Raw genomic sequence first — 26,736 nt, 5'->3', positions numbered from 1 at the left:
TTTAATCGTTTAATTTTCATCTACTGCATGTGTTACTTACTTATCCTGTTTTAGACAATATTCTTATAAAGTAGTAAGCTAGTTTATTTATTTTCAAATTTGGTTATTCTTTTGTTTCATATATCCCCTTGTTTTCGTGATAATTTAGAATGCAACTTGGACACCAATTGGGATAGTTATCTCTTGAATCCTTTTTAGTTTCTATTATTAGTGTAGTGATAGATTTTTTAACATGTTACAGGCCAGGCTTAGTCTAAAGTTGTCGTAGCTTGTTTAATGCAAGGTATAGTTTGGTCCGTTTTCATCCTGGAATGAGAAATAGCATTGCCATTGCGGTTCTTCTGAGATTGAGGCCAAACATTAGCAACACTCTACCACATCACAAGTTCCGGCCAACCTGCTTTCACAGCCATGAAGGTACGCACACCACAACTTTAACGCTTTCAATAGCCTAGGGCACTTCATTCGTCGCATGTTCTTATTCCTCCCCTCTCTCTCTGTAAGTTCTCTCTATCTGTTTCTATCTAAAACACTTTCTATTCATGTAATAATTCTTTGTTTGTGTCGTTCATAATGCCATTGCTTACGGCCCTTCTTCTTCCACGCTAGGACATACCATTTGTTGCGTGCCCTACCCCGCTCCTCAAACAATGCCCATGGCGCTTCATTTCGAGGTTTAACTCCCCATTCTATTTGAGTTCTCTTACGCCTTCACATTGCTGAAGTTTTGTAGTCTTATTTATGTGAAAATCAACGACATTCATTTGTTGCTATTGTTGTTGTTTTACCTTTGGATGACTGAGGCCGAAAGAATGATATGGGTATGCATACAAGAGAATAAGTGATAACTCTAGATGATGGCTGAGAAGCACTGTGTGCACTTGTTGAACCATTCTTTGGTTATTTTTTTCCTGAAGTTTTATTATTATGTTTGCTTTCTCATATTCTTGGCCCGTTCAACCGTGCTCGTGCAGCTCAATTGACCCTCCCTCACTTTGTGTGTCAAACACCACTATTTATGCCAGTGGGTACTCAAGGTTAGAGTTTCCAATTTATCCTTTCTGATATGCAGCAAATGAAGTCCATGGAGGTGGTGGACACCATGACAAGGAGGAAGATTAACATTGTGTGCCTACAAGAAACAAAGTGGGTTGGTGCGAAGGCTAGGGAGTTGGATACTTTTGGTTTCAAACTTTGGTATACAGAAAAGGTGAATAATAGGAATGAGGGTGGAATAATTATGGATAAGCAGTGGAAGAAGGACGTAGTGGATGTCAAGAGGGTGGGAGATCGGATCATCTCTATCAAACTTGTGGTGGAGGGAGGTGCTTTCCATGTGATTAGCGCCTATGCACCGCAAGTTTGTTCGGACGAACAACACAAGATAAGATTTTGGGAGAATTTAGAGAGTTTGGTTCAAGACATACCTTTGGAAGTTAAGATTTTCTTAGGAGAAGATTTAAATGGCCATGTTGGGAGAGAAGTGACTGGATATGGGAGTATTCACAGAGGCCGTGGTTTCGGGGTGATCAATGTCAAGGGGTAAAGCTATTCTGGACTTTTCCTCAACCTTTGATCTTCTTATCGCAAAGACATGTTTTAAAAAGAGAGACGAACATCTTATAACCTATAAGAGTGGCATGACAAGCTCTCAAATCGACTTCTTCTTGTTGAGGAGAGTCGACCAGAAATTTTGCATTAATTGTAAAATTATCCCGGGAGAAAGTTTGACAACACAACATAGGGTGCTCGTCATGGATTTTTGCGTTGAGCAAAAGTTGAGAAAAATATATCATACGAAGAACCCAAGGACGAGGTGGTGGCGGATGAAAGGTGGGGAACAAAGAAGCTTCCTAAGACGGGTAGAAGAAGAGGCAAAGTGGGATGGGAATGGAAGCGCGAAAGAGATGTGGAGGGAGATGACAGAAGTTATTAGAAGAACAACAAAAGAAAGCTTTGGTGAATCTAAAAGAATAGGATCAAGAGACAAGGAGTCCTGGTGGTGGAATGCGAGTGTACAAGAAAGATAAAGATAAAAAGGGAGTGCTTTAAAGAGTGGTCTTTATGCCGCAATGCAGATAACTGGGAAAAATATAAGGCAGCTTAGAAAGAGACAAAAGTGACTGTAAGTGAAGGAAGAACAAGAGCATATTAGGGTCTCTATTAGTCTTTGGACACAAAAGAAGGAGAAAAAGGTATATATAGAATCGCAAAGAGTCGTGAAAGAAGAAAAAGAGATTTGGATCAGGTTAAGTGCATAAAGGACAAGGATGGAGAGGTGTTGGCTCAAGAGGAGAAGATTAATGAAAGGTGTGGAAGAGCTACTTCTACGAGTTATTCAATGAGGGACAGAAGACTCTTCCGAGCCTTGGTCGGTTATGCACAGGGAGGAAGATCAAAATTTTGACTACTGTCAAAGGATTCGAGACTTCGAGGTGAAAGAGGCTCCAAAGCAGATGAAAACGGCAGGGCAGTAGGACCTGATAATATCCCGATTGAAGTTTGGAAGGGTCTTGGAGAAAAAAGTATCAACTGGTTAACCATGCTTTTTAATGAGATTTTAAGGTCAAAGAAGATGGCTGATGAGTAGAGAAAGAGCACCTTGGTACCTATCTACAAGAATAAGGGGGATATACAAAGTTGCGGAAACTATAGAGAGATCAAGCTTATGAGTCATACCATAAAGTTACGGGAAAGGGTTATAGAACGGAAGTTGAGAAAAGAGACACAAGTAACAGAGAATCAATTTGGATTTATGCCAGGTAGGTCTATCACTGAAGCGATATACCTATTAAGAAGGATGATGGAGAGGTAGCATAGTAATAAAAGGGATCTACATATGGTGTTTATTGATTTGGAAAAAAGCGTATGATAGAGTACCAAGGGAGGTCTTATGGAAGGTTTTAGAAAAGAGGAGAGTAAGGATCGCATATATTCGTGCAATTAAAGACATGTATGATGGGGCCACAACTAGTGTGAAGCCTCAAGGTGGTGTGACAGAGGAATTTTCTATTGGTATAGGATTACACCAGGGATAATCCTTATATCCATACCTTTTCACATTAGTCTTGGAAGTACTCACAGAGCACATCCAAGAGCCTGTGCCATGGTGCATGCTTTTTGCCGATGATATCGTCCTTATGGGAGAGTCAAGGGAAGACCTAAATAAAAAGTTGGAGTTATGGAGAGAAGCTCTAGAAGTGTATGGTCTGCACATAAGCCGTAGCAAGACGGAATATATGGAATGTAAGTTCAGTCTAAGAAGGGAAAACTCTAATATAGAGGTGAAGATTGGAAAAAACATCCTACGAAAAATTAATTAATAAATAAAATTAAATATAAATTATTCAATAATTATTAAAAAACTAAAAAATATGTTTTCTTATTAAGATCATTAATGGTTTAGATGTTTTATGATCATGAAAATCGGAGCCTATTTTATGTCCGCACCAACAAACTTTTAAATAAAATTTTAATTTGTTAGAGATTAATTTCTGGTGTACCGAATTAAAAAGTACCGTGAAAAATAAAAAAATATTTACCTGCTTACCGTTGTGGGTTTTTACTTCTTTCTACTTTAAGTCTTTTAACACGTGCCCAAACTCCCGAGCGTTGAGCAGTGCATTTATTTTATCTTACTTTAGACAGAAATAGTGCGGTCCTTTAATTCTATTCGGCCGACGGATTGATTGATGAAATAATTAAATTTTAAAATTCAACCTTAAAACCCTAAACCCACTTTAATGGTGCTCAATTGTCAATTCAACTCAACTCTACGAAGCTTTGTTAGCCGCCCCCGCCTCAAAATTTTCATTCTCCCCTTTTCACACTACAAAGCACCCTCACCTCGTTCTCCTCTCCCTCACGTCACAGGTTTCTCTTCTGCCCCTTACAATTTTTTTCTTCTTTCATTTTCTTTCTTGAATCTGCATTGACTTCTTTAATTTTTCATAACGGTCCATGTTTGATTATTTAGTCCCAATTAATTGAACGTGTTAGCTATAGTAAGCTAATTTTATTTTTTAAATACTGATTCTTATTGAGTTCTCTATTTTAAGTATCAGTTTCATTCATGCTCTTGTTAGCATTTTGAGTCGCATCTATTTTTTGTTGTTCCATGTGTATTGATTTCTGCAATTTTTGTTTACAATGATTAACGTTTAATCGTTTAATTTTCATCTACTACATGTGTTACTTACTTATCCTGTTTTAGACAATATTCTTATAAAGTAGTAAACTAGTTTATTTATTTTCAAATTTGGTTCTTCGTTTGTTTCATATATCCCATTGTTTTTGTGATAATTTAGTATGCAAGTTGGACACCAATTGGGATAGTTATCTCTTAAATCCTTTTTAGTTTCTATTATTAGTGTAGTGATAGATTTTTTAACATGTTACAGGCCAGGCTTAGTCTAAAGTTGTCGTAGCTTGTTTAATGCAAGGTATAGTTTGGTCTGTTTTCATCCTGGAATGAGAAATAACATTGCCATTGCGGTTCCTTTGAGATTGAGACCAAACATTAGCAACACTCTACCACATCACAAGTTCCGGCCAACCTGCTTTCACAGCCATGAAGGTACGCACACCACCGCTTTAACGCTTTCAATAGCCTAGGGCACTTCATTTGTCGCATGTTCTTGTTCCTCCCCTCTCTCTCTGTAAGTTCTCTCTATCTGTTTCTATCTAAAACACTTTCTATTCATGTAATAATTCTTTGTTTGTGTTGTTCATAATGCCATTGCTTACGACCCTTCTTCTTCCATGCTAGGACATACCACTAGTTGCGTGTCCTACCCCTCTCCTCAAACTAAGCCCACGGCGCTTCATTTCGAGGTTCAACTCCCCATTCTATTTGAGTTCTCTTATGCCTTCACATTGCTGAAGTTTTGTTGTCTTATTTTTGTGAAAATCAACGACATTCATTTGTTGCTATTGTTGTTGTTTTACCTTTGGATGACTGAGGCCGAAATGATATGGGTATGCATACAAGAGAATAAGTGATAACTCTAGATGATGGCTGAGAAGCACTGTGTGCACTTGTTAAACCATTCTTTGGTTATTTTTTTCCCGAAGTTTTATTATTATGTTTGCTTTCTCAGATTCTTGGCCGGTTCAACCATGCTCGTGCAGCTCAATTGACCCTCCCTCACTTTGTGTGTCAAACACCACTATTTATGCCAGCGGGTACTCAAGGTTAGAGTTTCCAATTTATCATTTCTGATATGCAGCAAATGAAGTCCATGGAGGTGGTGGACACCATGACAAGGAGGAAGATTAACATTATGTGCCTACAAGAAACAAAGTGGGTTGGTGCGAAGGCTAGGGAGTTGGATACTTCTGGTTTCAAACTTTGGTATACAGGAAAGGTGAATAATAGGAATGGGGTTGGAATAATTGTGGATAAGCAGTGGAAGAAGGACGTAGTGGATGTCAAGAGGGTGGGAGATCGGATCATCTCTATCAAACTTGTGGTGGAGGGAGGTGCTTTTCATGTGATTAGCGCCTATGCACCGCAAGTGGGTTCGGACGAACAACACAAGAAAAGGTTTTAGGAGAATCTAGAGAGTTTGGTCCAAGAAATACCTTTGGGAGATAAGATTTTCTTAGGCGGAGATTTAAATGGCCATGTTGGGAGAGAAGTGACTGGATATGGGAGTATTCACAGAGGCCATGGTTTCGGGGTGATCAATGCCGAGGGTAAAGCTATTCTGGACTTTTCCTCAACCTCTGAACTTCGCATCGCAAAGACATGTTTTAAAAAGAAAGACGAACAGCTTATAACCTATAAGAGTGGCATGACAAGCTCTCAAATCGACTTCTTCTTGTTGAGGAGAGTTGACCGAAAATATTGCATTAATTGTAAAATTATCCCGGGAGAAAGTTTGACAACACAACATAGGGTGCTCGTCATGGATTTTCGCATTGAGCAAAAGTTGAAAAAAAGATATCATACGAAGAACCCAAGGACGAGGTGGTGGCGGATGAAAGGTGAGGAACAAAGAAGCTTCTTAAGACGGGTAGCAGAAGAGAAAAAGTGGGATGGGAATGGAAGCGCGGAAGAGATGTGGAGGGAGATGGCAGAAGTTATTAGAAGAACAACAAAAGAAAGCTTTGGTGAATCTAAAGGAATATGGTCAAGAGACAAGGAGTCCTGGTGGTGGTATGCGAGTGTACAAGAAAAGATAAAGATAAAAAGGGAGTGCTTTAAACAGTGGTCTTTATGCCGCAACGCAGATAAATGAGAAAAATATAAGGCGGCTAAGAAAGAGACAAAAGTGGCTGTAAGTGAAGCAAGAACAAGAGCATATGAGGGTCTCTACTAGTCTTTGGACACGAAAGAAGGTGAAAAATGTATATATAGAATCACAAAGAGTCGTGAAAGAAGAAGAGATTTGGATCAGGTTAAGTGCATAAAGGACAAGGATGGAGAGATGTTGGCTCAAGAGGAGAAGATTAATGAAAGGTGTGGAAAAGCTACTTCTACGAGTTATTCAATGAGGGACAGAAGACTCTTTCGAGCCTTGGTCGGTTATGCACAAGGGAAGAAGATCAAAATTTTGACTACTGTCAAGGGATTCGATACTTCGAGGTGAAAGAGGCTCTAAAGCAGATGAAAATGGCAGGACAGTAGGACCTGATAATATCCCGATTGAAGTTTGAAAGGGTCTTGAAGAAAAAGGCATCAACTGGTTAACCAAGCTTTTTAATAAGATTTTAAGGTCAAAGAAAATGCCTGATGAGTAAAGAAAGAGCACCTTGGTACCTATCTACAAGAATAAGGGGGATATACAAAGTTGTGGAAACTATAGAGAGATCAAGCTTATGAGTCATACCATAAAGTTACGGGAAAGGGTGATAGAACGGAAGTTGAGAAAAGAGACACAAGTAACAGAGAATCAATTTGGATTTATGCCAGACATGTCTATCACTCAAGCGATATACCTATTAAGAAGGATGATGGAGAGGTATCGTAGTAATAAAAGGGATCTACATATGGTGTTTATTGATTTGGAAAAAGCGTATGATAGAGTACCAAGGGAGGTCTTATGGAAGGTTTTAGAAAAGAGGGGAGTAAGGATCGCATATATTCGTGCAATTAAAGACATGTATGATGGGGCCACAACTAGTGTGAAGACTCAAGGTGGTGTGACAGAGGAATTTTTTATTGGTATAGGATTACACCAGGGATCATCCTTATATCCATACATTTTCACATTAGTCTTGGAAGTACTCAGAGAGCACATCCAAGAGTCTGTGTCATTGTGCATGCTTTTTGCCGATGATATCGTCCTTATGGGAGAGTCAAGGGAAGACCTAAATAAAAAGTTGGAGTTATGGAGAGAAGCTCTAGAAGTGTATGGTCTGCGCATAAGCCGTAGTAAGACGGAATATATGGAATGTAAGTTCAGTCTAAGAAGGGAAAACACTAATATAGAGGTGAAATTGGAGAAAACATCCTACGAAAAATTAATTAATAAATAAAACTAAATATAAATTATTTAATAATTATTAAAAAACTAAAAAATATATTTTCTTATTAAGATCATTCATGGTTTAGATGTTTTATGATCATGAAAATCGGAGCCTATTTTATGTCCGCACCAACAAACTTTTAAATAAAATTTTAATTTGTTAGAGATTAATTTCTGGTGTACCGAATTAAAAAGTACGGTGAAAAATAAAAAAAACATTTACCGGCTTACCGCTGTGGGTTTTTACTTCTTTCTACTTTAAGTCTTTTAACACATGCCCAAACTCCCGAGCGTTGAGCAGTGCATTTATTTTATCTTACTTTAGACAGAAATAGTGCGGTCCTTTTATTCTATTCGGCCGACGGATTGATTAATGAAATAATTAAATTTTAAAATTCAACCTTAAAACCCTAAACCGACTTTAATGGTGCTCAATTGTCAATTCAACTCAACTCTACGAAGCTTTGTTAGCCGCCCCCGCCTCAAAATTTTCATTCTCCCCTCTTCACACTTCAAAGCACCTTCACCCCGTTCTCCTCTCCCTCACGTCATAGGTTTCTCTTCTGCCCCTTACAATTTTTCTCTTCTTTCATTTTCTTTCTTGAATCTGCATTGACTTCTTTAATTTTTCATAACGGTCCATGTTTGATTATTTAGTCCCAGTTAATTGAACGTGTTAGCTATAGTAAGCTAATTTTATTTTTTAAATACTGATTCTTATTGAGTTCTCTGTTTTAGGTATCAGTTTCATTCATGCTCTTGTTAGCATTTTGAGTCGCATCTATTTTTTGTTGTTCCATGTGCATTTATTTCTGCAATTTTTGTTTACAATGATTAACGTTTAATCGTTTAATTTTCATCTACTGCATGTGTTACTTACTTATCCTGTCTTAGACAATATTCTTATAAAGTAGTAAGCTAGTTTATTTATTTTCAAATTTGGTTATTCTTTTGTTTCATATATCCCCTTGTTTTCGTGATAATTTAGAATGCAACTTGGACACCAATTGGGATAGTTATCTCTTGAATCCTTTTTAGTTTCTATTATTAGTGTAGTGATAGATTTTTTAACATGTTACAGGCCAGGCTTAGTCTAAAGTTGTCGTAGCTTATTTAATGCAAGGTATAGTTTGGTCCGTTTTCATCCTGGAATGAGAAATAGCATTGCCATTGCGGTTCTTCTGAGATTGAGGCCAAACATTAGCAACACTCTACCACATCACAAGTTCCGGCCAACCTGCTTTCACAGCCATGAAGGTACGCACACCACAACTTTAACGCTTTCAATAGCCTAGGGCACTTCATTCGTCGCATGTTCTTATTCCTCCCCTCTCTCTCTGTAAGTTCTCTCTATCTGTTTCTATCTAAAACACTTTCTATTCATGTAATAATTCTTTGTTTGTGTCGTTCATAATGCCATTGCTTACGGCCCTTCTTCTTCCACGCTAGGACATACCATTTGTTGCGTGCCCTACCCCGCTCCTCAAACAATGCCCATGGCGCTTCATTTCGAGGTTTAACTCCCCATTCTATTTGAGTTCTCTTACGCCTTCACATTGCTGAAGTTTTGTAGTCTTATTTATGTGAAAATCAACGACATTCATTTGTTGCTATTGTTGTTGTTTTACCTTTGGATGACTGAGGCCGAAAGAATGATATGGGTATGCATACAAGAGAATAAGTGATAACTCTAGATGATGGCTGAGAAGCACTGTGTGCACTTGTTGAACCATTCTTTGGTTATTTTTTTCCTGAAGTTTTATTATTATGTTTGCTTTCTCATATTCTTGGCCCGTTCAACCGTGCTCGTGCAGCTCAATTGACCCTCCCTCACTTTGTGTGTCAAACACCACTATTTATGCCAGTGGGTACTCAAGGTTAGAGTTTCCAATTTATCCTTTCTGATATGCAGCAAATGAAGTCCATGGAGGTGGTGGACACCATGACAAGGAGGAAGATTAACATTGTGTGCCTACAAGAAACAAAGTGGGTTGGTGCGAAGGCTAGGGAGTTGGATACTTTTGGTTTCAAACTTTGGTATACAGAAAAGGTGAATAATAGGAATGAGGGTGGAATAATTATGGATAAGCAGTGGAAGAAGGACGTAGTGGATGTCAAGAGGGTGGGAGATCGGATCATCTCTATCAAACTTGTGGTGGAGGGAGGTGCTTTCCATGTGATTAGCGCCTATGCACCGCAAGTTTGTTCGGACGAACAACACAAGATAAGATTTTGGGAGAATTTAGAGAGTTTGGTTCAAGACATACCTTTGGGAGTTAAGATTTTCTTAGGAGAAGATTTAAATGGCCATGTTGGGAGAGAAGTGACTGGATATGGGAGTATTCACAGAGGCCGTGGTTTCGGGGTGATCAATGTCAAGGGGTAAAGCTATTCTGGACTTTTCCTCAACCTTTGATCTTCTTATCGCAAAGACATGTTTTAAAAAGAGAGACGAACATCTTATAACCTATAAGAGTGGCATGACAAGCTCTCAAATCGACTTCTTCTTGTTGAGGAGAGTCGACCAGAAATTTTGCATTAATTGTAAAATTATCCCGGGAGAAAGTTTGACAACACAACATAGGGTGCTCGTCATGGATTTTTGCGTTGAGCAAAAGTTGAGAAAAATATATCATACGAAGAACCCAAGGACGAGGTGGTGGCGGATGAAAGGTGGGGAACAAAGAAGCTTCCTAAGACGGGTAGAAGAAGAGGCAAAGTGGGATGGGAATGGAAGCGCGAAAGAGATGTGGAGGGAGATGACAGAAGTTATTAGAAGAACAACAAAAGAAAGCTTTGGTGAATCTAAAAGAATAGGATCAAGAGACAAGGAGTCCTGGTGGTGGAATGCGAGTGTACAAGAAAGATAAAGATAAAAAGGGAGTGCTTTAAAGAGTGGTCTTTATGCCGCAATGCAGATAACTGGGAAAAATATAAGGCAGCTTAGAAAGAGACAAAAGTGACTGTAAGTGAAGGAAGAACAAGAGCATATTAGGGTCTCTATTAGTCTTTGGACACAAAAGAAGGAGAAAAAGGTATATATAGAATCGCAAAGAGTCGTGAAAGAAGAAAAAGAGATTTGGATCAGGTTAAGTGCATAAAGGACAAGGATGGAGAGGTGTTGGCTCAAGAGGAGAAGATTAATGAAAGGTGTGGAAGAGCTACTTCTACGAGTTATTCAATGAGGGACAGAAGACTCTTCCGAGCCTTGGTCGATTATGCACAGGGAGGAAGATCAAAATTTTGACTACTGTCAAAGGATTCGAGACTTCGAGGTGAAAGAGGCTCCAAAGCAGATGAAAACGGCAGGGCAGTAGGACCTGATAATATCCCGATTGAAGTTTGGAAGGGTCTTGGAGAAAAAAGTATCAACTGGTTAACCATGCTTTTTAATGAGATTTTAAGGTCAAAGAAGATGGCTGATGAGTAGAGAAAGAGCACCTTGGTACCTATCTACAAGAATAAGGGGGATATACAAAGTTGCGGAAACTATAGAGAGATCAAGCTTATGAGTCATACCATAAAGTTACGGGAAAGGGTTATAGAACGGAAGTTGAGAAAAGAGACACAAGTAACAGAGAATCAATTTGGATTTATGCCAGGTAGGTCTATCACTGAAGCGATATACCTATTAAGAAGGATGATGGAGAGGTAGCATAGTAATAAAAGGGATCTACATATGGTGTTTATTGATTTGGAAAAAATCGTATGATAGAGTACCAAGGGAGGTCTTATGGAAGGTTTTAGAAAAGAGGAGAGTAAGGATCGCATATATTCGTGCAATTAAAGACATGTATGATGGGGCCACAACTAGTGTGAAGCCTCAAGGTGGTGTGACAGAGGAATTTTCTATTGGTATAGGATTACACCAGGGATAATCCTTATATCCATACCTTTTCACATTAGTCTTGGAAGTACTCACAGAGCACATCCAAGAGCCTGTGCCATGGTGCATGCTTTTTGCCGATGATATCGTCCTTATGGGAGAGTCAAGGGAAGACCTAAATAAAAAGTTGGAGTTATGGAGAGAAGCTCTAGAAGTGTATGGTCTGCGCATAAGCCGTAGCAAGACGGAATATATGGAATGTAAGTTCAGTCTAAGAAGGGAAAACACTAATATAGAGGTGAAGATTGGAGAAAACATCCTACAAAAAATTAATTAATAAATAAAATTAAATATAAATTATTTAATAATTATTAAAAAACTAAAAAATATATTTTCTTATTAAGATCATTCATGGTTTAGATGTTTTATGATCATGAAAATCGGAGCCTATTTTATGTCCGCACCAACAAACTTTTAAATAAAATTTTAATTTGTTAGAGATTAATTTCTGGTGTACCGAATTAAAAAATACGGTGAAAAATAAAAAAAAACATTTACCGGCTTACCGCTGTGGGTTTTTACTTCTTTCTACTTTAAGTCTTTTAACACGTGCCCAAACTCCCGAGCGTTGAGCAGTGCATTTATTTTATCTTACTTTAGACAGAAATAGTGCGGTCCTTTAATTCTATTCGGCCGACGGATTGATTAATGAAATAATTAAATTTTAAAATTCAACCTTAAAACCCTAAACCCACTTTAATGGCGCTCCATTGTCAATTCAACTCAACTCTACGAAGCTTTGTCAGCCGCCCCCGCCTCAAAATTTTCATTCTCCCCTTTTCACACTACAAAGCACCCTCACCTCGTTCTCCTCTCCCTCACGTCACAGGTTTCTCTTCTGCCCCTTACAATTTTTTTCTTCTTTCATTTTCTTTCTTGAATCTGCATTGACTTCTTTAATTTTTCATAACGGTCCATGTTTGATTATTTAGTCCCAGTTAATTGAACGTGTTAGCTATAGTAAGCTAATTTTATTTTTTAAATACTGATTCTTATTGAGTTCTCTATTTTAAGTATCAGTTTCATTCATGCTCTTGTTAGCATTTTGAGTCGCATCTATTTTTTGTTGTTCCATGTGTATTGATTTCTGCAATTTTTGTTTACAATGATTAACGTTTAATCGTTTAATTTTCATCTACTACATGTGTTACTTACTTATCCTGTTTTAGACAATATTCTTATAAAGTAGTAAACTAGTTTATTTATTTTCAAATTTGGTTCTTCGTTTGTTTCATATATCCCATTGTTTTTGTGATAATTTAGTATGCAAGTTGGACACCAATTGGGATAGTTATCTCTTAAATCCTTTTTAGTTTCTATTATTAGTGTAGTGATAGATTTTTTAACATGTTACAGGCCAGGCTTAGTCTAAAGTTGTCGTAGCTTGTTTAATGCAAGGTATAGTTTGGTCTGTTTTCATCCTGGAATGAGAAATAACATTGCCATTGCGGTTCCTTTGAGATTGAGACCAAACATTAGCAACACTCTACCACATCACAAGTTCCGGCCAACCTGCTTTCACAGCCATGAAGGTACGCACACCACCGCTTTAACGCTTTCAATAGCCTAGGGCACTTCATTTGTTGCATGTTCTTGTTCCTCCCCTCTCTCTCTGTAAGTTCTCTCTATCTGTTTCTATCTAAAACACTTTCTATTCATGTAATAATTCTTTGTTTGTGTTGTTCATAATGCCATTGCTTACGGCCCTTCTTCTTCCATGCTAGGACATACCACTAGTTGCGTGTCCTACCCCTCTCCTCAAACTAAGCCCACGGCGCTTCATTTCGAGGTTCAACTCCCCATTCTATTTGAGTTCTCTTATGCCTTCACATTGCTGAAGTTTTGTTGTCTTATTTTTGTGAAAATCAACGACATTCATTTGTTGCTATTGTTGTTGTTTTACCTTTGGATGACTGAGGCCGAAATGATATGGGTATGCATACAAGAGAATAAGTGATAACTCTAGATGATGGCTGAGAAGCACTGTGTGCACTTGTTAAACCATTCTTTGGTTATTTTTTTCCTGAAGTTTTATTATTATGTTTGCTTTCTCAGATTCTTGGCCGGTTCAACCATGCTCGTGCAGCTCAATTGACCCTCCCTCACTTTGTGTGTCAAACACCACTATTTATGCCAGCGGGTACTCAAGGTTAGAGTTTCCAATTTATCCTTTCTGATATGCAGCAAATGAAGTCCATGGAGGTGGTGGACACCATGACAAGGAGGAAGATTAACATTATGTGCCTACAAGAAACAAAGTGGGTTGGTGCGAAGGCTAGGGAGTTGGATACTTCTGGTTTCAAACTTTGGTATACAGGAAAGGTGAATAATAGGAATGGGGTTGGAATAATTGTGGATAAGCAGTGGAAGAAGGACGTAGTGGATGTCAAGAGGGTGGGAGATCGGATCATCTCTATCAAACTTGTGGTGGAGGGAGGTGCTTTTCATGTGATTAGCGCCTATGCACCGCAAGTGGGTTCGGACGAACAACACAAGAAAAGGTTTTAGGAGAATCTAGAGAGTTTGGTCCAAGAAATACCTTTGGGAGATAAGATTTTCTTAGGCGGAGATTTAAATGGCCATGTTGGGAGAGAAGTGACTGGATATGGGAGTATTCACAGAGGCCATGGTTTCGGGGTGATCAATGCCGAGGGTAAAGCTATTCTGGACTTTTCCTCAACCTCTGAACTTCGCATCGCAAAGACATGTTTTAAAAAGAAAGACGAACAGCTTATAACCTATAAGAGTGGCATGACAAGCTCTCAAATCGACTTCTTCTTGTTGAGGAGAGTTGACCGAAAATATTGCATTAATTGTAAAATTATCCCGGGAGAAAGTTTGACAACACAACATAGGGTGCTCGTCATGGATTTTCGCATTGAGCAAAAGTTGAAAAAAAGATATCATACGAAGAACCCAAGGACGAGGTGGTGGCGGATGAAAGGTGAGGAACAAAGAAGCTTCTTAAGACGGGTAGCAGAAGAGAAAAAGTGGGATGGGAATGGAAGCGCGGAAGAGATGTGGAGGGAGATGGCAGAAGTTATTAGAAGAACAACAAAAGAAAGCTTTGGTGAATCTAAAGGAATATGGTCAAGAGACAAGGAGTCCTGGTGGTGGTATGCGAGTGTACAAGAAAAGATAAAGATAAAAAGGGAGTGCTTTAAACAGTGGTCTTTATGCCGCAACGCAGATAAATGAGAAAAATATAAGGCGGCTAAGAAAGAGACAAAAGTGGCTGTAAGTGAAGCAAGAACAAGAGCATATGAGGGTCTCTACTAGTCTTTGGACACGAAAGAAGGTGAAAAATGTATATATAGAATCACAAAGAGTCGTGAAAGAAGAAGAGATTTGGATCAGGTTAAGTGCATAAAGGACAAGGATGGAGAGATGTTGGCTCAAGAGGAAAAGATTAATGAAAGGTGTGGAAAAGCTACTTCTACGAGTTATTCAATGAGGGACAGAAGACTCTTTCGAGCCTTGGTCGGTTATGCACAAGGGAAGAAGATCAAAATTTTGACTACTGTCAAAGGATTCGATACTTCGAGGTGAAAGAGGCTCTAAAGCAGATGAAAATGGCAGGACAGTAGGACCTGATAATATCCCGATTGAAGTTTGAAAGGGTCTTGAAGAAAAAGGCATCAACTGGTTAACCAAGCTTTTTAATAAGATTTTAAGGTCAAAGAAAATGCCTGATGAGTAGAGAAAGAGCACCTTGGTACCTATCTACAAGAATAAGGGGGATATACAAAGTTGTGGAAACTATAGAGAGATCAAGCTTATGAGTCATACCATAAAGTTACGGGAAAGGGTGATAGAACGGAAGTTGAGAAAAGAGACACAAGTAACAGAGAATCAATTTGGATTTATGCCAGACATGTCTATCACTCAAGCGATATACCTATTAAGAAGGATGATGGAGAGGTATCGTAGTAATAAAAGGGATCTACATATGGTGTTTATTGATTTGGAAAAAGCGTATGATAGAGTACCAAGGGAGGTCTTATGGAAGGTTTTAGAAAAGAGGGGAGTAAGGATCGCATATATTCGTGCAATTAAAGACATGTATGATGGGGCCACAACTAGTGTGAAGACTCAAGGTGGTGTGACAGAGGAATTTTTTATTGGTATAGGATTACACCAGGGATCATCCTTATATCCATACATTTTCACATTAGTCTTGGAAGTACTCAGAGAGCACATCCAAGAGTCTGTGTCATTGTGCATGCTTTTTGCCGATGATATCGTCCTTATGGGAGAGTCAAGGGAAGACCTAAATAAAAAGTTGGAGTTATGGAGAGAAGCTCTAGAAGTGTATGGTCTGCGCATAAGCCGTAGCAAGACGGAATATATGGAATGTAAGTTCAGTCTAAGAAGGGAAAACACTAATATAGAGGTGAAATTGGAGAAAACATCCTACGAAAAATTAATTAATAAATAAAACTAAATATAAATTATTTAATAATTATTAAAAAACTAAAAAATATATTTTCTTATTAAGATCATTCATGGTTTAGATGTTTTATGATCATGAAAATCGGAGCCTATTTTATGTCCGCACCAACAAACTTTTAAATAAAATTTTAATTTGTTAGAGATTAATTTCTGGTGTACCAAATTAAAAAGTACGGTGAAAAATAAAAAAAACATTTACCGGCTTACCGCTGTGGGTTTTTACTTCTTTCTACTTTAAGTCTTTTAACACATGCCCAAACTCCCGAGCGTTGAGCAGTGCATTTATTTTATCTTACTTTAGACAGAAATAGTGCGGTCCTTTTATTCTATTCGGCCGACGGATTGATTAATGAAATAATTAAATTTTAAAATTCAACCTTAAAACCCTAAACCGACTTTAATGGTGCTCAATTGTCAATTCAACTCAACTCTACGAAGCTTTGTTAGCCGCCCCCGCCTCAAAATTTTCATTCTCCCCTCTTCACACTTCAAAGCACCCTCACCCCGTTCTCCTCTCCCTCACGTCATAGGTTTCTCTTCTGCCCCTTACAATTTTTCTCTTCTTTCATTTTCTTTCTTGAATCTGCATTGACTTCTTTAATTTTTCATAACGGTCCATGTTTGATTATTTAGTCCCAGTTAATTGAACGTGTTAGCTATAGTAAGCTAATTTTATTTTTTAAATACTGATTCTTATTGAGTTCTCTGTTTTAGGTATCAGTTTCATTCATGCTCTTGTTAGCATTTTGAGTCGCATCTATTTTTTGTTGTTCCATGTGCATTTATTTCTGCAATTTTTGTTTACAATGATTAACGTTTAATCGTTTAATTTTCATCTACTGCATGTGTTACTTACTTATCCTGTTTTAGACAATATTCTTATAAAGTAGTAAGCTTGTTTATTTATTTTCAAATTTGGTTCTTCTTTTGTTTCATATATCCCCTTGTTTTTGTGATAATTTAGTATGCAAGTTGGACACCAATTGGGATAGTTATCTCTTGAATCCTTTTTAGTTTCTATTATTAGTGTAGTGATAGATTTTTTAACATGTTACAGGCCAGGCTTAGTCTAAAGTTGTCGTAGCTTGTTTAATGCAAGGTATAGTTTGGTCCGTTTTCATCCTGGAATGAGAAATAGCATTGCCATTGCGGTTCCTCTGAGATTGAGACCAAACATTAGCAACACTCTACCACATCACAAGTTCCGGCCAACCTGCTTTCACAGCCATGAAGGTACGCACACCACATCTTTAACGCTTTCAATAGCCTAGGGCACTTTTATTCGTCACATGTTCTTGTTCCTCCCCTCTCTCTCTGTAAGTTCTCTCTATCTGTTTCTATCTAAAACACTTTCTATTCATGTAATAATTATTTGTTTGTGTTATTCATAATGCCATTGCTTACGGCCCTTCTTCTTCCATGCTAGGACATACCATTAGTTGCGTGCCCTACCCCGCTCCTCAAACAAAGCCCATGGCGCTTCATTTCGAGGTTCAACTCCCCATTCTATTTGAGTTCTCTTACGCCTTCACATTGCTGAAGTTTTGTTGTCTTATTTATGTGAAAATCAACGACATTCATTTGTTGCTATTGTTGTTGTTTTACCTTTGGATGACTGAGGCCGAAAGAATGATATGGGTATGCATACAAGAGAATAAGTATTAACTCTAGATGATGGCTGAGAAGCACTGTGTGCACTTGTTGAACCATTCTTTGGTTATTTTTTTCCTGAAGTTTTATTATTATGTTTGCTTTCTCAGATTCTTGGCCGGTTCAACCGTGCTCGTGCAGCTCAATTGACCCTCCCTCACTTTGTGTGTCAAACACCACTATTTATGCCAGTGGGTACTCAAGGTTAGAGTTTCCAATTTATCCTTTCTGATATGCAGCAGTTGAAGTCCGTGGAGGTGGTGGACACCATGACAAGGAGGAAGATTAACATTATGTGCCTATAAGAAACAAAATGGGTTGGTGCGAAGGCTAGGGAGTTGGATAGTTCTGGTTTCAAACTTTGGTATACAGGAAAGGTGAATAATAGGAATGGGGTTGGAATAATTATGGATAAGCAGTGGAAGAAGGACGTAGCAGATGTCAAGAGGGTGGGAGATCGGATCATCTCTATTAAACTTGTGGTGGAGGGAGGTGCTTTCCATGTGATTAGCGCCTATGCACCGCAAGTGGGTTCGGACGAACAACATAAGATAAGGTTTTGGGAGAATCTAGAGAGTTTGGTCCAAGAAATACCTTTGGGAGATAAGATTTTCTTAGGAGGAGATTTAAATGGCCATGTTGGGAGAGAAGTGACTGGATATGGGAGTATTCACAGAGGCCATGGTTTCGGGGTGATCAATGCTGAGGGTAAAACTATTCTGGACTTTTCCTCAACCTTTGATCTTCTCATCGCAAAGACATGTTTTAAAAAGAGAGACGAACATCTTATAACCTATAAGAGTGGCATGACAAGCTCTCAAATCGACTTCTTCTTGTTGAGGAGAGTTGACCAGAAATTTTGCATTAAATGTAAAATTATCCCGAGAGAAAGTTTGACAACACAACATAGGGTGCTCGTCATGGATTTTCGCATTGAGCAAAAATTGAGAAAAAGATATCATACGAAGAACCCAAGGACGAGGTGGTGGCGGATGAAAGGTGAGGAACAAAGAAGCTTCCTAAGACGTGTAGGAGAAGAGGCAAAGTAGGATGGGAATGGAAGCGCGGAAGAGATGTGGAGGGAGATGGCAGAAATTATTAGAAGAACAACAAAAGAAAGCTTTGGTGAATCTAAAGGAATAGGGTCATGAGACAAGGAGTCTTGGTGGTGGAATGCGAGTGTACAAGAAAAGATAAAGATAAAAAAGGGAGTGCTTTAAACAGTGGTCTTTATGCCGCAACGCAGATAACTGGGAAAAATATAAGGCGGCTAAGAAAGAGACAAAAGTGGTTGTAAGTGAAGCAAGAACAAGAGCATAAAGGACAAGGATGGAGAGGTGTTGGCTCAAGAGGAGAAGATTAATGAAAGGTGGGAAGAGCTACTTCTACGAGTTATTCAATGATAGACAGGAGACTCTTCCGAGCCTTGGTCGGTTATGCACAAGGGAGGAAGATCAAAATTTTGACCACTGTCAAAGGATTCGAGACTTCGAGGTGAAAGAGGCTCTAAAGCATATGAAAATGGTAGGGCAGTAGGACCTAATAATATCCCGATTGAAGTTTGGAAGGGTCTTGGAGAAAAAGGCATCAACTGGTTAACCAAGCTTTTTAATGAGATTTTAAGGTCAAAGAAGATGCCTGATGAGTAGAGAAAGAGCAACTTGGTATCTATCTACAAGAATAAAGGGGATATACAAAATTGCGGAAACTATAGAGAGATCAAACTTTTGAGTTATACCATAAAGTTACGGGAAAGGGTGATAGAACGGAAGTTGAGAAAAGAGACACAAGTAACAGAGAATCAATTTGGATTTATGCCAGGCAGGTCTATCACTGAAGCGATATACCTATTAAGAATGATGATGGAGAGGTATCGTAGTAATAAAAGGGATCTACATGTGGTGTTTATTGATTTGGAAAAAGCGTATGATAGAGTACCAAGGGAGGTCTTATGGAAGGTTTAGAAAAGATGAGAGTAAGGATCGCATATATTCGTGCAATTAAAGACATGTATGATGGGGCCACAACTAGTGTGAAGACTCAAGGTGGTGTGACAGAGGAATTTTCTATTGGTATAGGATTACACCAGGGATCATCCTTATATCCATACATTTTCACATTAGTCTTGGAAGTACTCAAAGAGCACATCCAAGAGTCTGTGTCATTGTGCATGCTTTTTGCCGATGATATCGTCCTTATGGGAGAGTCAAGGGAAGACCTAAATAAAAAGTTGGAGTTATGGAGAGAAGCTCTACAAGTGTATGGTCTGCGCATAAGCCGTAGCAAGACGGAATATATGGAATGTAAGTTCAGTCTGAAAAGGGAAAACACTAATATAGAGGTGAAGATTGGAGAAAACATCCTACGAAAAATTAAAAGTTTTAAGTATCTTGGGTGCATCATACAGGATAATAGAGAGATTGAACAGGATGTAAATCATAGGATCCAAGCAGGTTGGTCAAAATGGCGGAGTGCATCTAATTTTATATGCGACAAAAAAGTGCCTTTAAAATTTAAAGGTAAATTCTATCGCACCACAATAAGACCGGCTATGCTTTATGGTACGGAGTGTTGGGCGGCTAAAGGAGAGCACGAACATAAGCTGAGTGTGACAGAGATGAAGATGTTGAGATGGATGAGTGGTCATACGCGATTGAATAAAATAAGTAACGAAGATATAAGGGAAAGAGTTGGAGTAGCACCTATTGTGGAAAAGATGGTTGAATCGTGTCTCAGGTGGCTTGGACATGTGAGAAGAAGACCGATAGAACATCCAGTCAGGAGGGTAGATGAGATGGAAGATGGATAAGGGGTGAGAGGCAGAGGAAGACCTAAGAAGACCATCTATGAGGTGGTCAAACGAGATCTACATGTAAACGGTCTCTCTGTAGACATGATACATGACAGAGCATAATGGCGTCGTTTGATTCATGTAGTCGACCCCACTTAGTGGAACAAGGCTTTGTTGTTTTTGTTGTTGTTGTTGTTGTTGTTGTTGTTGTTGTTGTTGTTGTTGTTGTTGTTGTTGTTGTTGTTGTTGTTGTTGTTGTTTTTTCATTCTCATGCTCAAGCCATTTCATGGTATAAGATAACAAAGTTCACCTTCAAAGTTGTTGCCAAATTGTTTCATTTTTTTATAATACAATATTGCATTCGTATTGAGTTTGTTGTTTTGGGGGGAAAGTATGGACATCGGTTACTCATGTCCATAGAACATTCAATGTTGATATTTGCATTGATTGAGTTGATTTTCTCTTTCCTAGGCTTTTGACAGATTTCTAAGTGGTTATCTTGCACTTTTGCATTCCTAATTGGAGGGGTTAAATGAACAGGGACAATCAAAGGCTTGACAAATAACGAACTTGAGAGAATTGGATGCCAAATAATTCTGGGAAACACATATCACTTGCCCCTTCGACCTACTTCTGAGCTTCTCGAAGAAGATGGTGGTCTTCACAATTTTATGAACTAGCCACGGGCTATGCTTACAGACTCTGGTGGCTTTCAAATGGTTGTTATTTGACTTAACGTATTCTTTTTCCTTTTACTGTTGTAATTTCGAGCATTCTAGCAATTATATTATTATCATCGGGTTCCATCAAGTAATACTGTTGCATACTAATTTTGTCTGATAATTTTTCATGCCATATCATTGTTTGAGGCTTGTGTTTTCTCTTATTATTGTGTCTCTGTCTTCAACCTTTGTACAAGTTTATCTGTATCAGAATCAAAAGTTATAGTATAATGTCACTTCAAAGTGAAGAATGATGTTGATCATACTAAGAGAAGTATTGAAAGTAATCAAGGTTATAACAGAAAGAAGCCTAAGGCTGTGTGGATAGGCACTTAGGCAGGACAAAAAAATGACATTGGAGCTAAATTTGTTGTGTGAAGTGAATCTGTATTATCTTTTTGCTAATTGATAACTATATTCAGAGATAATGTTGAAAAAAATCATTTATATTTTTTGTTAAAAATCTTACCAATCTACCTCACTAATGTTTTAGGTCTCATTGTTGCATCTTGCTGATATCACAGAAGAAGGTGTGACATTTCAGGTATATATTATTTTCAAGTTTCATAGGAAAGTTTGTATCTAACCTTTTTTCCATTTTAAGACAAGACAAAAAAATTATAATAAGAAAAGGTTGCAATTGTAATCTACAATGAAATTCTGTTATTTGTAACTATAGAATTATTTTCTTGCTTCAGTCACCAGTGGATGGCAAGCCAATGCTTCTTACACCCGAAGAATCAATTCAGATACAAGTATGTAGATTAATTGTTTTTCATCCATATGTTTCTTTCAATCAATACTTGATAGTTCATTTAAAATTTGAAATACTTTTAGGACTCCACATATTATGATTTGCTTTCAGATAGAAGTTGTTCATTGAATTCTTGTTTTAAGTTATAGTTATTCCCAATATAGTATTTCCAAATTGAGAAAGATGATCTTTTATTAGATATTAGATTAATGTTTATAATTTAAGCTTCATAGAAAATTGCAAGTGACATGCATAACAGATTGTAGTACTGACTACAAAGTATAGCACTGGAAATTGATTCGTTGTTCTTATGCACGTTTTCTTGATGCCTTCAATAATTTCTGGTTTCTTGTACTTGCTTCTGGAGTTTCTGGTTGAAGCTTACGGCTAGCAAACTGTAACAATATATTTTAAGAAAATTGATTTTTCTTTCTTATGTTCGTCATAAATTGTACATAACAGAATTGGAGCAGATATTATTATGGCTTTGGATGATGTCGTAAAGACCAGCATTACTGGTCCAAGAATTGAGGAAGCTATGTATCGAATGCTTAGATGGATAGATAGATGCATAGCAGGTAATTATGTTATTGAAGTGTATCATTTAAGTCTTTGGTTGTTTCCAATGCTAAATATAATGGACATTCCTTCTGTTAACAGCGCACAAGAGACCTCACGATCTGAACTTGTTTGGTATTATACAAGGTGGTTTAGATCCTGAGTTGAGGTAAATTTTAGCACAAACCATGATGTTCTTCCTATTATCAATGTGGATGTTGTGAAACAAGTAACTAACTATAAATTTATAATTTGCAATATGCTGTACTCAGGGACATCTGTGTCAAAGGTTTGGTAGACCGCAACTTGCCTGGGTAAGCACAAGTTTATTTAGTCATATAGTCTATTTTGTGGTTTCAAGCTTATTGCCATTTCTAATGTTATTTATTTATTTTGTGCTGTCTTTTAGAACAATACTAGACAGTATACAATACTAGCTGGTTTGAATGTCAGCTCCAGTCTCTTTTGTTTAGGCACCACACAAAATGGGCTTGGTCATATTATTCATGAATTATTACTGTGTAATATCTTAAAGTTAAACTATAAATTGCGAGTTAAACTAACTCGAGACAATTTAATGTGTTATTGCTGATTCAATTTAACAAAAGAAAAGAAAAACTAGGATTGTTGATCTGGTATCTAGTACTTATCAAAAGAGTGAAGAAAAATAGTATAGCATTCCAAAAATATGCATGAATAGATAAAGGTCTTCTTTCATTGACATACTACAGTTAGAAGTAACCTTGTGAAATAAAGGAGGACATGTGGAATCAATAGTTTCGTAATGCTGCTAAGGAGCTTAATATAATTTTCTTTTGTCACAGCTATGCTATTGGTGGTCTTGCAGGAGGCGAAGATAAAGATTCATTTTGGCGAGTTGTTGCTCAGTGCACTGCTGCTTTGCTAGAGGATAAACCACGATACGTTATGGTCAGAATAACTTTCATTATAGCAGCCATTACTTTGATATACATTTCAAATTAAATCAATTTCATACCATTTGCTTGTACTTGTTCCAGGGAGTTGGTTATCCACTTGATATTGTTGTTTGTAGTGCTTTGGGTGCAGACATGTATGATTGTGTCTATCCCACCCGTACAACACGTTTTGGGACTACCCTTATTCCTGAGGTGATCTTTTTCCATTTTATGGACAATTTAGGCTATGTTACAATTAAAATTTTTGGGAACAAAATTTTATGGAATAAAAATTAAAGGAGAAAAATATTATCTCCTTAAAATTACAAGTTGTTTGGTATACAGAGAAAACAAAAATTCTCAAGAGCTCAAATATGCAATTCACTAAACGGGGGCAAACATTTACCCTAGTCAAATATAAAGTAAAATTTATCCGTAGAATTAGTGAATTTTACTCTGAAATTTTTCCTTTCTTCCTTTAAAATTTAGCACCACAAAATGTAGCCCCTCTTTTCCGTCCAGCTGAACATAACCTTATAATTTTTTCTGCCATCATAGTTCACTTGTTGATGCATCCGCATGATTTTAAACTTAATTCTTTGCGGTATGTTTGTAGGGAGTACTAAAACTAAAACATAGAGCCATGGCTGATGATACTCGACCAATTGATCCTACCTGCCCTTGTATGGTATGCTTCTGAGAGGGTACTTCTTTATTTGATGAATTATTTGACGAAATTGGCATATTTTTATATTTTTTTATTTTTTCCTCATAGGTTTGCAAGAACTACACCAGGGCCTACATCCATTGCCTTGTCATTAAAGACGCCATGGGTCTCAGCTTCTATCATATCATAATTTATATTACATAATGCGGGTAGAAAACTCTACATTATATAAAATTTTGCTTATAAATTAATGATCAGTACATGTTCAACTAAAGTCCTTGTATTTTTAAATTTGTAGCTTAGCAGGAATTTACACACATCAATAGTTGAGGGAAGGTTCCAAAGTATGCTTATATTTAATTACGTGTTCCTATCATTGGATTCTCTTCTATTATTAATTATAGCTTTTCCCCCTTGAGAAGTTCAAAGCCTCCCTATATGCCACTAACCCTTTTATTTTTATTTTTTTGTAGGTTTGTATGTGACTTTTTACAAACAATGGTATTTAATACTTCATTTCATTATTGTTCTCAATTTCATCTGCATTCATGTTAATGTTTGTATGTTTGAAATTTAAATATTTATTTTTGAATTGAAAGATATTTACCAACATCATCTTTTTCAAACTATCAAAAATATTTGTTGACTGTTATTAAATCTTCTCACACCTTTCTACTGCAGTTCCCCAAAGGTGATGTTCCTGAATGGGTCTGCAATGCTATGGAGGTGGCCGGAATCGACATTTCTTCCTGCTGTACTCCATTTCCATCATGCCAAGAAAAGTATTCCATCGATGAAATTGGAACTAATGACATACACATGGAGTTAAGGCTTACATACACAAGTTATAGACCAACACGAAATTTAGAAATTTAGCCGAGCATGGAAGACATGCACAAATTAGTTTACACAATGATTTTTTTGCAGGTTAATGCTTAATTTGGTTCTTCTATGTACACGCGTGAATCATTTTACTTGACTCGTTAAAATCAATGAGAACTAAAATGACTAACGCATGTACTTTATGGAGATCAAAGTGAGCATTAACCTACTTACTTTTGGTAGCATAAATTTTGTATCCTGCATATGCTGCTTTGAGTAAAATTTATTTAAAGGTTTACAGCAAATCTTTTGTTCTTTCCAATTCTTATTGTCAACACAAGTGGAGATTAGGGTTATGTTCATGAAAGGAAAAAGAAATGGCGTAACATTATTTAAGTCTTGCTGTTTATGTCATGTGATTTAATATCTTTTAATTCGAACTTTTTTTCCTTATTTAAGAAATGGCGTAACATTATCTTTATGCAATTTTTTTTCCTTTCAAGTGTCAAAGCTAATGGCTGTCCTATCATGGAAATGCTTGTAATTTTTTAGGTATATTTAATGTCTTATAGAAGCTTTTCTTGAAGTATTGTAAATAAAAAAATGGGAGTGCTAGGTAAACAATGACTATTTTGAATAACATGAATAACCACCAATCAAATAAAAATATACTACACCCTAATTTAATGCTACTAATTAAATTTACTCTTTTAACCCTATTAATTCACATTATTTATACATTGTTCAAAAATATTATTGGTTACCTATACTTTTTCATAAAAAATAGTCGGGAATATTTCTAAAGCTCGCCGAAAATGTTTTAGAAGTATAGGAATCTAAAATTCATAACTTTCATTTTTTTGGTCTTAAAATTCATACTTGCAATTGCAACAATATCTATATTTAAAATAGACATTTATGTACGACTATATGAACTGAATGTTTTGTTTAACATTTTATGGACAGTTGGACACCGAAAGGCGAGAGTCTAAAAATTGAACACATCCTTCAGATTAAACATAAATAAAGAGTAATTGTTCCGTTAATTTTTTGAAAATTTTATGGTAATTTCTCTTTATCATCCATATCAAATAAGGTCAGTAGTTGTATACTTAGTAAAAACTAGTAGTTATTTAAATAATTGCATTATTTTAAACATTGAAATTTTACCTATCGTTAATTGTCTATTACTAATTTTACAACTAAAACTAGTATTTTTATCCGTAATACTATTATGAAAATTTAAATCTTTTAAAATTACGTCGATCCTAATATAATAGATTATGACACAAAATTTATAACATTAAATTACATTTACAAAATGGTCATAAAGGACAAAAGTCTCCGTCGGTTAAGAAGATCAGAATTTCTGTAAATAAATTCTTTTACATGAAAATAATAATTTAAAAGTTTATTATTTAATTTTTTTATTTATGAAAACTCTAATCTTCTTAGTCGATGAGGACTTTTATTCCTTGTAATTTTTTTATAAAAATAGTTTGATTTTATTAAATTTTTTGTAATATAATCTATAATATCAGAATAAAATTGACGTAATTTTAAAAAGATTATATTCTTGTAATGTTATTATGGATAAAATACTAATTATATTTTATAAGTTATTCTGTTTATTGATCAGCCAATAACACTAGTCAGTAGTGATACATTGATGTGGCTTGTGTTATGACATGTAGACGTAGTATTGACTGATGGTATGTCATGTACTAATGTATTTAATGATATATGGATATTTATAGAAAATTGACTGTTTTATTAAAAGAAATAATTTTTTTAAAAAAAATAATTAATTCTGGTTATTTTATATTTATGAAATATTTTTGTCTATACTTTGGACCAAATTACTTGGGCCTAATAATTTGGCTCGAGGCATAGTTAATATCTTTGCCGACAGCAAGTGCGTAATGTTTAGTGAGATCATATTGGAATTTTATTCCCTACTATGACTTGAATTGTCAATTCAGCCACATCATGTTTATTCAGCCTAGATTCCGAGGAATTAGGATGCGTTTTTTTCCCTCTAATA

At 36.7% G+C, this 26,736-nt stretch overlaps 1 pseudogene across 1 annotated transcript; it reads left to right on the top strand.

Moving 5' to 3' along the window:
- Positions 1–17,242: 17,242 nt before the first annotated feature.
- Positions 17,243–24,746, top strand: LOC107611470 (uncharacterized; annotated as a pseudogene). Its single transcript, XR_015895840.1, has 15 exons — positions 17,243–17,301; positions 17,571–17,664; positions 20,793–20,971; positions 21,468–21,518; positions 21,673–21,729; positions 22,186–22,306; positions 22,389–22,455; positions 22,559–22,600; positions 23,111–23,216; positions 23,306–23,416; positions 23,820–23,891; positions 23,979–24,079; positions 24,169–24,218; positions 24,344–24,371; positions 24,552–24,746. The product of XR_015895840.1 is annotated as an uncharacterized LOC107611470 (transcript).
- Positions 24,747–26,736: the final 1,990 nt, after the last annotated feature.

This window comes from Arachis ipaensis, chromosome B8, assembly GCF_059453495.1.
Source record: "Arachis ipaensis isolate K30076 ecotype BB chromosome B8, ASM5945349v1, whole genome shotgun sequence".
Classification (NCBI taxonomy): Eukaryota; Viridiplantae; Streptophyta; class Magnoliopsida; order Fabales; family Fabaceae; genus Arachis; species Arachis ipaensis.
This window is presented reverse-complemented; position numbering and strand designations above follow the sequence as displayed.